General features: G+C 41.0%; 1 non-coding gene across 1 annotated transcript; it reads left to right on the top strand.

Annotated features, from left to right (window-relative positions):
• Nucleotides 1-1,937: 1,937 nt before the first annotated feature.
• LOC141410587 (small nucleolar RNA SNORA25) lies at nucleotides 1,938-2,069 on the top strand. The gene has a single exon (XR_012435428.1). It is a non-coding gene; the product is annotated as a small nucleolar RNA SNORA25 (small nucleolar RNA).
• Nucleotides 2,070-12,898: the final 10,829 nt, after the last annotated feature.

The following is a 12,898-nucleotide window of genomic DNA, read 5'->3' as shown; positions in this document are numbered from 1 at the left end:
TCACTAACTCTTAGATCTATAGCTTTTCACATTTTAATATTTCTAAATGGTATTGTGTCTTATAATTAAAAGGTTCATTTATTAAGTATAATATTGTTTATTTTCTTTCTGAAAAGCTATCATTAAATTGAGAGTGAATTTTGTAAGAGGTGGTACCTGAATAAATACTAAGAAATATTATCATCATTATTATTTAAAGTAAAGAAATGATATAGTAGATGTCATATGGGAAGGGACTGATAAATTAGTAAAATGAACAATTAAATAAGTAGACCAAGAAGGCCCTGGAATACAATGTCTACCATGAATCTGTGAATTTATGATCTGCAATGTTTGATGTTTTCTGTGCAAGGTACTGTCATGCCTAGAGATACCTATAATAATAATATGCCAGGCATAATGATGGAAAAATGAGATGCTAGTGGAAGAATAAAGACTATTGAAAATGTGCTAACGAAAGCTAAGAGCATCTTAGCTAGAATAATTCAGTGTCCAGGCAGATAGGAAGGGTAAGTTTGGAGAGACTTGGGAAAATACAATAATAAAAACTTGGTGACCCACTAGATATCGACAACCTACCTTGTTTTCTCATTTCACATGGACATGAATGCTGAAATGCATAACTCCAACTAAGCCTGCAACTATGAGTCTAGTGCACCCTTTGGTAGCCAAATGTTTTGCAACTCAATGAACTCTCTGAGCCTTCCAACTCAAAGCTCCACAAGCACAGTAGTCATGCCAACACAAGAGGCATCTGTGAAGAGAGAGAGGAAAACAGTCATAAAAAAAACATTGCTTATGTCTCAAGGAAGAAATGCATAGAATGATATCTAGAAAATTCTACCTTCACCAAAAGTTCATCAAGAACAAGATCAAATGGAAGTTGAGGGGGGTTTTCTGCTCTCAAGGAATTATTTTTTTATAAATTTAAAACACAGTTGAAAATAAAATCACTCCATGGGTTATCATGCATTTCAAATAAAATTCAAATTTCTTAGCTCCACATTCAACCCACATTTATGTCTTCTATTGTTTTATGTAATTTTACTAATTATTAGTAAGAAATACTATCATTTACTGAACATTTACCATGTGTTAGGCATTCTACAAAGTACTTAACATTATCTTATTTAATTCTTATTAAAGAATCATTAGTCCAAACTAACTTTATACGACACATATTATGATAACTATTCCCGTTTTCTAGATGATGATACTGAGAATCTCAGAGATTAGGAATTTCTCTAAGTCTAGGTATTAGCAAGTGGCAGATTTGAGAATCAAACTCATGTCCAGCCTATTATATTGTCAAGTAGCTCCTATAAGACCAACTCAATACAACTAAAAACTCTAGGAAACATTTACAAATATTGGAAGGCAGCAGAATAATTAAAGTAGAAGTACTAGAAGGAAGAAGAGCTGACATCAAGGCCAAGGTAAAATTCCAATAGGAAACTCAGTCTTACTGTCTTGAAGAACCAGGACAGAATATAAGACAATTGCATCCAAGAACATATGGTGCATAATTACAGGAGGAAAAAAAAAACAGAAAGAAGAAGCACAGACTGTGTCCAAATGTCTGGTGAGTCCTACATCGTGAACACATGGAACAAGTGCCAAGCAGACCAAAAAGTATGAAAGAACTGAGATTAGAGCAGAACCCACCAGGGGAAACAATGCTTGCAATTTCAGTACAATCAAGTTCAATGCCCAAAGGAACAAGAAAATCCACTCTTTAGAGGAATATAACCAAATCCAAAGCCTCTACAACATTCCATTCACAAAGTCCACGATACAACCCAAAGTTGGTCGGCATACAAAGAAACAAGAAAAGGAGGACCATAAAGAATACACCAAGTACCCTAAGATGGTCTAGATATTAGAATTTTCAGAGAAGGATTTTAAAGAAGCAATTTAATTATATTTAAGAATGTTGTAGGTCGTTTCAAAGAGGGCTTTTAGGGCCGTAAAACCAAGAACTCTTAACGCTGTGACCTGAGATTGAAGTTCTCTATGGGATGCCACAGTCACTCAGCAGTAGTGCTGTGCTTTGCTGAGGAGAGACACAGATGGAAAAAAGAAAAAAAAAAAAAAAGAATGTGAAGGAAAATTTGGCATGATGAATGGAATGATAGCAAAGTTCAGTAGAAAACCAGAAGACATAAAATACAATTCAATGGAAATTCTAGTGTATCTGAAATAAAAATTACCTGGATATGATTAGCAGTGGATGGTGAATATAAAGGTAGATCAATGGTAACCTCAATCTGAAAACCAGGAAGAAAAGTCATTTTTTAGAGAGTGACCCAGACAAAGACAAAGAGAGAGACCAGGTTTGAGACAATTACCAAAAGGTTTTATATGAATAGAGTTAAAGTCTGAAAAATAGAGGAGTAAGAGAGTGGGAAGAAGAAAAAATTTAAATAATAATTTGAAATTTTCTCAAATTTGTGAAATACATGAGTTACAGATCCAGGAATCATGGTTATACTGAAGAAATCTAAGGGAAAGAAAAAGCTGTAAGAGCACCCAGACAAAATGGCACATTATCTAAAACAAACTGTAATTCAAACAAACATTAACTTTTCCTCAAAGACCAGAAGAAAGGGCAATAAAATATTTTCAGTAAATCCAACCATGGTGGTACATACCTGTAATCCTAGCACTCAGGAGGCTCGGCAGGAGGATCATGAGTTTGAGGCCAGCCTGTCCTACGTAGTGGACAATCTATATTACATGGTGAGACCTTATCAGAGAAACTAAAAAAATGATTTTATTTTTAATGACATAAATTAACTGTACAAAGGTGTTTCATTGGAATATTTCCATACTCCGTTTTTTGTCATTTACTTCTTCTATTACTCTTTCTTGGCCTCCTTTCCTTCTACCCTTCTACTTCTTAATAGTTATTAGTATGTTTCAGTATATATATTTTCATATTTATTTATCTATGTCTCCTTCTCCTCTCCCTCCTCCTACTTGTCCCCCACAAAAAAACTGGTTCCTCATTTATAATCTGTCATATTATTGTTCATGTTAGGTGTAGATTCCACAATGAGCAAAAAAAAACTGAGAGAATTAATTCCCAGGAGATTCACACTACTCCTTCCTTCCTCTTCCTCTGATACAAAAGCAACTGGAAGTTCTCCAGACTGAGACTAAAGGGAAATGACACCAAATGCAAACTCTGGCTTCAGGGAAAAATGAATAGCATCAGGAATGGTAAATGCACAATAAATGAAAAGGACATTTCCCATCTGATTCATTTATTTGGGACATGCAATTGGTTAAACTGAACGGATAATACTGTAGTGTGGAGTTCATGCCATGAACTCCATAACATATGAGATATAACCCATGATATCTACAGCATGAAGGATAGGAGAGTGGTGAAGTGTAACAATATCAATTCTAATTAGACTGTAAAAAGTTAGGGATGTCTAATTGTAAACCCAATAGAAATCATGAAGAAGTAATGCAGAGATAAAGCTAAAAAGCCAATAGATAAAATGTAGTTCTTTCTCTTTTTCTTCTTTGTAGTTTTTGGCAGTACTGGAAATTGAACTTAGGGACTTGCACTTGCTAGGCAAGTAAGTGTTCTGCTACTTGAGCCACACACCCCCGTCATTTTACTTTTGGTTTGTTTTTCAGATAGGGTCTCACACTTATGTACAGGCAAAACTAGAACTTGTATCCTCCTATCTCTGCTTTCCAAGTAGCTAGAATTATAGGCATGTACCACCATGCCCAGCCTAATAAAATTCTAAAAATTCTCAGTTAATCCAAAAGAAAGCAGGAAAGGAAAGCAGGGAAACAAATATCAAAAAAAGCACAACCAGAACAATTAGCGGGCTGGGGAGGAGCTTGGTGGGAAAGTTCTTACCCATCACTTGTGAGGTGCTGAGCTCCATCTCTTATTTGGGGACCTCTTATTAATTTGGGGGCCTCTCCTTTGTGCCATAGAAGCTATAGCAACAGTGATGAGAAAGATGGCACTTTCCTGACTTCTAAGTCCAGCTGGGACAAACATGATTTAGCTGAGAGTTCAGCTCCACTGCTGGGAAGTGCTGAGCACTGAGGGAGAAGTGACCAGCCAGACTTCACTAGCCAAAGCAGAACCCAACAAGACTTTGCAAAGAGAGCAGTTTTTAAATTCAGACTCAAAGGATGTGCCAAGGAATTGACCAATCAAAGAAGAAAGGAGGGTATGTCTGGGGTAGACCGGGAAAGGACATGGGGAATGGCTGGAGGGAAGAGGGAGAAAAGAAAGGTGAAAGAGCTAAAATAAGACTGATAAGATGGGTGGGTAGTGTGCTATTGAGAGAGATGAAGGTGCAGAGGTAGATAGTGGCCCAGTAAAGAGGGGCCTATGATTCCATAATAAGTTTGAGTAAACTGACTTCCAGGTCATACCAAGAAACTTGCCCAAGGCTACAGAGTAAATCAAGCCCAGAGCCTGCACGGATTCCTACCTCTGCAGGTTTTAAGCCCAAACCTGCTCACTGACTTCCGGAAGTCATTCCTGTAGAATGATGATGGGTGCAGGACATAGCCCAAGCCTATGTCACTGCTAAGCACAACAGTAGGCAAGATCACGTTGGTCCTTATTACCCACCTGGGGCCTTCCGAGCTAATTAATCATAGTGACAGCTCCCTGGAAGCAGGTCAGAGGATCCTTTCTTTCCTGAAATCTGCTGGTTTAACCTGCCTGAGGCAAGGCTTCGATTCATGACAGACACCGGGATAAAGCCTTGCTGAAAATGATGGATGCCTTTTGGAAAAGAATAACATTTTGATAAAGACCCAATCAGCCTCCAGGTTAGGAAAGAGTGGTTTTCCTTGCATGTTTTCATAGTCATCTTACAAGAAAGCCTGCTTCTATCTGCAGGTTCCAAATCAGCTAACCAGAGAGGCCTTTCTGATCATAGACCAAATAAATAATCTGCAGCTGTCTCTGGCTTTTCACAGGAATTATGGTTGGCCCTGCCACTTAGACTTCAACTCGCTTCCCAAATGCTGTGCGTATCTCATCACTGGAGTTGCTGTGAAGGTCATGATTTGGGTCCCGGCTCCATGCAGGACCTCTCTACCACCCAGCACACAGATGCCAGGAGTGTCTCAGAGGCTTTTTGTTGTGCATTGTTCTATTACCCCTGGTGTTTGTCCTGTTTCTCACTCATGTAAGTCTCTATTTTCTTGTTAGGAAAATGGTTTGGGATGAATAGAAGAATGAAGAAGAAGAAATGGAGGGTGGGGAGAAGGAGGAGGAGAAGGAAGAAGAAATAGAGGGTGGGAAGAAAGAATGGGGGGTGGGAAGAAGAAAAAAGGAAAGTGACTTCCGAAAAGCACAGGATGGAGAGAAACCTCCCTTTTTGTTACTTACGCTGGAGGGGATGGCCCCACCTCAGATTTGTCATCTTCCAGTGCCTTCCAGGGGCCTGGATTCTCCTTCACAGGGTGGAGTGAGAAGAGGGCCCAGATAAAAGCCTGGCTGGGCACAGGACAAAGCCCCACCTCCCGCTGTGACAGCCCCCAACTCTGAGGGTCCTAAGGGCTCATTGACGCCACTGGGCAGCCCTGGAAATGCAGATCACAAGATGAGGCACCAGAAGCAGATGTCAGAAACCATGGCATGGACTAGTGTACTGCAGATCAGCCAGGAAAATGGGACGGAGAAAGAAGCAGACCTAGAAGCAGCATTTGCAGGCTTATGTTTGCCTAAGAGAGGGAGTCATTAGAATGCACATACTACATGCATGTGTACACACATGAATACATAACATGCAGGTACATACATGGTGCCTAAAGCCAACAGCCAGCTAATACCTACCATGATTCACTAAGGATTGGATTGAGCCTGCTTTTAACTGTATCTGCCTCCTGTGCTACTTTCATTTATGTTTATATGATAGAATATCACAATCAGTTACTATTTTCAACCTAGATGTACTTTTTAAAAAAAGTTTTTGGTAGAGCATTGTGCTTCATGTCTATAATCCCAGCTACTCAGAATGCAGAGATAGAAAGACCATGGTTTAAGGCCAGCCCAAGCAAAAGTTAGTTAGTGAGACCCTATCTCAAAAAACAAGCCAGGAGTGGTGGTGTGCACTTGTGGTCCCAGCTACTAGAAAGGCAGAGGTAGAAGGATGAAGTCCAAGACTGGTAGGAAAAAAAAAGGCAGAAGACCCTAACTGAAAATAAACTACAAAAAACAAGCAAAAAGGACTGAGGGCATGGCTCAAGTGGCAGAATACTTGCCTAGCAAGTGTGAGAGCCTGCATTCAATCCCCAATACCACAAAAATTAATTAGTTAATTCATCTAATAAAAATTTAAAAGCTTTGAAAGCAAAACATGAGACAATGTCTTATAAGGGTGCAAATTCTTCATCTCAATTCTACTTTGAAGAATGCATGCTAAGGATATCACAGACTCTATCAGTGATTGATCTATAAAGATGTTAATTGTGAGGTAATTTATAATAAAACAACCTAACTATCCAACAGTACAGGATCGGATAAATCATGATGTAACATAACAATCAAATCTTACCAGGCCACTATAAAATTATACTGTGTATAATTTATATATACACAGGAAATATTTATTTGGCATCAAAATGTATGAAATATGATAAATAGGGGGAGAAACAATTTATAAAATTGTTGCTATACTATGCTTACACTTTTCTTAAAAATTAATAAATATATTTAAATTGTCCAAAAAGGTAGACACCAAAATATTAGCCAATGTCAGGTTGGTGGGGTCATAGGTCATTACTTTTATTTATAATAAGTATGTGTAAATTGTGTAATCAGAAAAGAGTAAGACAATATTTTTAATGCAAAGTCAACTGTTTTGTTTATTCATACACAGTGGATCTGATGTTGACATGTAAAAACCCCTACTATTACTAAAAGTAATAACTTTTAGTTAATAAGAGACTGAGTTTAGAAGTTTCCATTAACCCCAAGTAAAAGCCAACAACTAACATTCTGACCACTGGTGGGCATGGCCAGCAGATGAATTTTGCTCTGAATGTCACATAATCATCCAAAACCCCAAGCCACGCTCTAGTTAAGATGGAAGGGAGGAGAAGCAAAGGGAAGGCTTCAGGACATCTGGTAGCCTATACGGTCTTATGGCATGAAATGATTGGACAGCATCAGGTTTGAGCCCCCTTCCCTAATCACTCTTTTGACATTATTTCCATTTCAAGCATTCTCTAGCCTAGACTGATGTGGGGAATGACTGGTTTTTTCAAAACTCCTCCAAACCTCATCAAGGAGTATTCACATGCTGGGCTTCTGAAGTCAGAGTCTTGAATCTGAGCTCTTCTCCTTATCCACTGCCAAACCTTGGAGAAGTTACTCAACATCAGTTTTCTCATCTACAAAATGGGCACATACATGTATCTCATGGGATTGTTGTAGAATTAAAAGTGAGCTGGTGCCAAGCACTTGGCTTGGGTGGGGAATGCTTTGTAGTTAGAGCTTTGAGAAAAGCAGGTCATACAGAGTTCTTAGGGCTCTCTCTCAAGGTCAAACTCTGCTGAAAACTTTAGGACTTCTTCCATGATGTCTTCATTTTCACCATTTAACTCTCTGTACTTTTGCTTTCTCCCCTCACTCGGCTCATCCAGACCACCAATGTTCTTGAAGTTCTGTCTTCTTTCCTATCAAGTCATTGATGCTGGTTACACAGTGCACCAAGTGGTAATAGATGCTCTGGCTGAAAATGAAGAAAAGGGAATGGAGAGTGCCTGGGAGGGGGGTAGAGAGAGAGGATTGTGACTCTAAATAGATGATCCAGGAATGCCTTGCTACAAAGACAAAACATGCTGAGGAAGCTTCCAAAACTCCAGGTGCTCAGTGTCCTCATCTACAAAGTGGAGCCATAATAATTTCTCCATGTAGGGTGGAAGAACCGAGGCTCACATGTCAGATAATGGTCAAATACTTGTCCCCATAAAATTCCCAGCAAGGGTTAGTCCTTCATCCTCCTCTTCTTCTCTCCCCTTTGGTCTCTAAGGATGTTTTTGTTCAGTGTCTGGACTAAACCCACGCTGCTTTGGTAACTTCATCTACTCCACAGCTTTGTCTCTTGCTCTCTGTGTATAACCCTTTCATACCACTATCTCCAGAACCCTCCTCTTGGGGTCACCTTGAGAGTGCAGATTCTCTCACTGCAGTAAAATTAATTGCATGTTTAATGGTGAGTCTTCCCTGTCACACTCAACTAGACCTCAGCATTGGAACTAGCCCATAGAAGCCTCTCAGAAAAGCTTTACTGAATAAATAGAGAAATAATATATTGTCTATACTCCAGTGGATATCACTAATTCATCATTGTACTATGTCCATTTGACTGTCCTAACAGCACCATGCATAAATAAACAGTTGTCCATCTCATTCTTAAGGTATTGGTTTCAGGACCCCCTGTGGATACCAAAATCTGAGGATGCTCAAATCCCTGATAGAAAATTTACATAGTATTCACATAGGCACATCTTCTCATATAGATCAATTATAGCACCTAATATAAGGCAAACTGTGTACAAATGTTGTTTCACTGTATTATTTAGGCAATAACAAGGGTAAAACTTGTACATACTCAGTACAGATGCATTTTTCCAAATACTTTTAGTTCACAGATACACAGGGCTGACTGTGTGTATGCACACCTTTGTCTATCTTAAAGTCTGGCTCCTGCTGCACATACTGTTCTGTGATGTGCATCTCTGAGTATCATATTTCAATGTTTCTGAAATAGCATCAATGCTAAGACCTGCCCTTAGAATTTAGAGGGGTAATAGAGATTAAACCCAGGGTCTGGAGTTCTGGGGTAAGAAAGCAGACCAGAACTTTCCTTCATGTGACTTCATAAATGAAAAAAGTGAAGTTAACCAAGGAAATGCTGTATTCTGAGAAGAAAGAGAGGAAGAAGATTGGGAATCAAGTAAGAAGTGGCACAACAACTAAAAACCATGGAGAAACAGAAAGGGGAGAAAAGTAGGAAACAGTCTGCAGCTCCAACCCCAGGTCCCCTCAAGGGGAAGGGAACAAAGCCACAACCACAAGGTAAGCCAACCAGTGCTGTTGTAGCCACAGGAGAAACCGCAGTACTCACAAGCCCTAAATCTGGGGCAGGATTTGATGTGACAGTGACTCCTCCTATGTATCAGGCTAGCGATAGAGAATGTCTGAAACTGCTATACCAGGCACCATATTGAGAGGAGAGCTAGTATTTGAGACTCAGCTACTCTGGGGACCTGAAAACAATGAACAATTACAACTCAGAACACCATGCCACTGTGTCTGGGAGGGAAATGGCCACAAGAGGTAGCATGGAGGGAGGAGGGTTGGACATAGACCTGCTAAGAAGTGTAAGCGGTGTGGAGCGTGCGCTATGGAGGATAAGGTGGTCAATGAGCCTTCAGGTCAACGGTTCCATCACCTGAGAATCATTGCAGAAACTGAGAGCTGTGAGCCCATGCCTAGTGATTTCTTGGTCTTTAGAGCCACATGGTTTGCTACCGGGTAGGACTGAGAGCTCTGAACCCAGGTCAGTTGGTCACTCAATTCCCACAGCTTTCTCCTTCCTACAGAGTGGTTGGCTGATGAGCAAAGTCCAAAAGAGCTGAGAACGACAAGCAGAGTGCCCAGATCCCTCGGCTCTCACCCTCCAGTGCAGAATTCAATTCTCTATTTACTTCTCCCTCTTGCTTCTGGCCACTATGGAAAACAGTATGGAGTTTTTCCTCACAAAACTAAAAGTAGAACTACCTTTAGATGATCCCGCTATACACTCCTTGTCATATGCCTGAAGAAATATAAGTGTACAATACAGACACCTGCCCAACTTTATCACAGCACTGTTCACAATAGCCAAATTATGGAATCAACCTAGGTACTCAACAATAGATGTATCAACTCCGTGCCAAGCACTGCAAGTTGAGGACTTGACTGGTACTATTTTCTCCTGACTCCTCATTATATAAACTGTCAAGGAGGACCTGGATGCCATCTTCCTTACACACACACACACACACACACACACACATGCATACACACACATGCACACACACACATACACACACACACACACATACACACACACATACACACACAGTTACTTTCATTTGGGCAAATGTCCACTGGACAAATGAAGACCAGAGAACCAAAGGCACTTACCCAAGTTCACACAGGGAGGAAGCCATCATAGCCAGGCCCCTGCACCAGGTCTTCAGCTCCAGGTCTGGTATTCCTTCCCACCTCTAGAAGTCTACAAAATCTTAGCTTCTCATTGAGGAACTTGGTTGAATTACATGCCATACGGTTGTTAAAGCAAGAATACAGAATGTCCTTCAGAAATGGAGCTGCTGGGTACAACACAGGGCTCAGATACTGGAGTAAGACCTGCCTGCCTGTATCCTGGGTGCCTCGGCTTAGGTGGGTTGACTTGAGGTTTATAACCTTCCTTTACTGCAGTTATCTCACCGGTGAAATGAGTACAGTATTACCTTTCTAAGAACTATGGTGTGATTTGGCATTTGCTGGCTGTAATTTACTATGATAGCTAATGCTTGCCCTCCGTATCCCCATTGTCTGAGAGTCAGGGTATAGCATGGTATCTGTAGTCAGTCATAGGGCATGGTGTTTATCAGCACAGCCACTTCTGGGCAGAACGAGTTCCATCTTTCCACCTTAGGTTTCTTTGTCTCTGAATAGACACAACAACAAATCCCACCCCTCATGCTATGGTGAAGACTAAATGAGTTGTTATGTGAAAAACACAAGATGTTCATGTATCTGTACTGTATGCTGGCTTAAATTCCTTCAGAGTAAGCCGGACACATAAAGACAAATACCACATGTATTTAGATACATAAATACAGAAAAATAAAAAGTCATTTACCTAGACAGAGGACTATTTGAAGGAAGGGATGTGGAGGAGGGGGATACAGGGTGGAGATGGGAGATAATTAAAAAAGTACATTAAATGCATGTCATAATGTAACCCATTATTTGGTGCAATAAAAAAGTGAAAAAAAAAAGGAAAACACTTAAGGCAGAGACTGGCAGATGCTGAGTATATTAACTATCAGCCGTGTTTGTGTTCCAGTCATAGAGATGGAAGCTTTAGATCTATATATTTATCTATATATTTGTATCTATAAAGATAGCATGATGACTTTAGTTGTATCTGTACCCAGAGCAAGAAAAAGATGCTTGCTGAATGTCAGGAGAAGGAATGAACAGGAGAGGAAAATGGCAGTGCTAGACTTCCTGCATGCACCAGGAGCATCAGCTTGGTTGGTGCTCAGTAGAAAAGAGATGGAGCGAAGCTGATGGAGCAAAGCTGACGGAGACTTGGTGGGATGCTGGGCCCAAGCAGAGCAGCACCGGGGCCCAGTGGCAAAGTGGGGTGTGGAATTGGGGAGGAGGTTCTTCTGCTCAACTCTACTACAACCAGCTCCCTTCTAGGAGCAGCCAGAAGTAGATCCGACACAAATAACAGTGGCATTGGCAGTAGAAGAAGGAGGACAATCTTCCTAATGGTTAAGAAGGCACTGGCAGGGGAAAGGGGGCAACTGGAGCAGAAGACAGGGTGCAAAGTGAGGCCTTCCAGCCTGGGAGCTCCCAGAGATGGAGCTTTGGGCTTTGATCCTGGTGCCAGGCAGGGAAGGACAGAGAGGGAGTGATCACTGGGCTGTGGTTGTGGATGCTGAGCTACTGCATATGAACGTGCACTAATGGCCAGTGAGCCTGTCACAGCACTGGGGGGAGGTTCCTAAACGCTAGGAAGGCCAGGAAACTTTTCCACAAGGAGAGGCTGAAAGTATTTCTGAATCATTTTTTAAAAAACAGCAAAACAAAAAATCATGCTCAGAATTACATACTCTGCTTACCTGAGGCTACGTTGTATGCATGAGATAGATTTTCATTCATTTGGGAAGAAACTGAGGCAGATATGTTTCCTTTCTCAAGCCCAAGTTAACACGCTGAAAATTTTCAGGCATAAGAAAAGTTGGAATTCCACACGGGCATTTTGACGGTGCTGAAATTTATGTCTGGCTGGGATGAGATAGTACCCCACGTTTTTAAACAGCTTTGGTCAGAGGAGAAAAATGTAAAATTGGTCCCTAGCTAATGAGGCCCTGATCCTCCTTTTATGGTGTTCTAGTGTGCAATTAAGGTTGGCTTCATGTAAACTGCCAGCATGCTCAGACTTTTAACAGCCTTATGTATGTCAGGAAGGAAAATAAATAGTTCCCTGTTTGTGCTTTAGCAGGGGGAGTTACTGAGATAAACAGTTTGGGCCTGGCAGGTGTGATTTCTTTCGGCTTAATGTGATGGATTTGCCAAAGGCAGCTGGAGCTGATAGTGCCAAACTGTTGATGGAAGAAAAACATGGTGAAGATTCTGACAGTTAAATAAGTGCCAGAGCCAGGCATGGTCTGACTTTGGACCATGAGGCACTCAGACATTCGGTATTTGGGATTATGAAAGAAACAAGAATGATGAGACACAAACGGAAGAGAATCATTCTGCCAAGAAGGAGGAGTCATGGGCCTCCAGAACTGTGGGGCGGTGAGCCTGGGAAGGTTAATGCTTACCCAGCTGCTCAGACCTCAGCCCCACAACTCCCCAGCCCTGTGCCCATTGTTTCAAACCACTCCTAAGCACCCTGCAGCATCTCATGGTGGACTCAGGCTAGAAGACCTGGGTTTGGTCCTGGTGTGGCTTCTTCCTCTTTTTCTGTGGTCACCTCCTTGTGTAGTCCATGTTCTTCACCATCTCACCTTCCTAAAATGCAGATCTGAGCATGTCTCACAGCCCCCCATTAACATGACTACAAAAGAACCTGGTCTATGCTGAGCTCTCTTACCTGGTCTA

This window comes from Castor canadensis, chromosome 8 (assembly GCF_047511655.1).
Source record: "Castor canadensis chromosome 8, mCasCan1.hap1v2, whole genome shotgun sequence".
In the NCBI taxonomy this organism is placed as follows: domain Eukaryota; kingdom Metazoa; phylum Chordata; class Mammalia; order Rodentia; family Castoridae; genus Castor; species Castor canadensis.
This window is presented reverse-complemented; position numbering and strand designations above follow the sequence as displayed.